The following is a 450-nucleotide window of genomic DNA, read 5'->3' as shown; positions in this document are numbered from 1 at the left end:
AAGCTAGAGGTGGAAATCAGGGTAGCTCAGGGTAGCAGCCCTCCTGAAATATGGGTGAGACATAAAAGAAAAGCCGCACTTACAAACAGAAGCTGGGGGCTGCCTTGTTCCTCACATGCTGCTTGCCTGGAATCTACAAAGGTCATGTGGTCGAGCCCCTCTGGGAAACCAATGGACCTTGTGAAATTGACCTTGACCCTTGGATGGAGGGTAAGGAAGTAAAAGAAGCAGGATTTCTTTGTTGGCTCACTCTGCGGGGAAACCCATAGTCCATTTCCTGAATGGCAACTATCTGGGACCTTTGATCTGGCTACATACTCATCTGCCTACCTGGTAGTTACCTTTGCCACATATGAAAAACCAAAACTACGGCAATGGAGTGCACTCTGACTCATTCCGACACTGTCAAGACCCCATCCCAGGATTTGTAAGTCTTAAGGGGAGCAGACA

Source organism: Echinops telfairi, unplaced genomic scaffold (genome assembly GCF_000313985.2).
Source record: "Echinops telfairi isolate 266 unplaced genomic scaffold, ASM31398v2 ScPeMD7_2010;HRSCAF=2546, whole genome shotgun sequence".
Taxonomy (NCBI): Eukaryota; Metazoa; Chordata; class Mammalia; order Afrosoricida; family Tenrecidae; genus Echinops; species Echinops telfairi.
The sequence above is the reverse complement of the archived record's forward strand: the minus strand, read 5'-3'. Positions refer to the sequence as shown.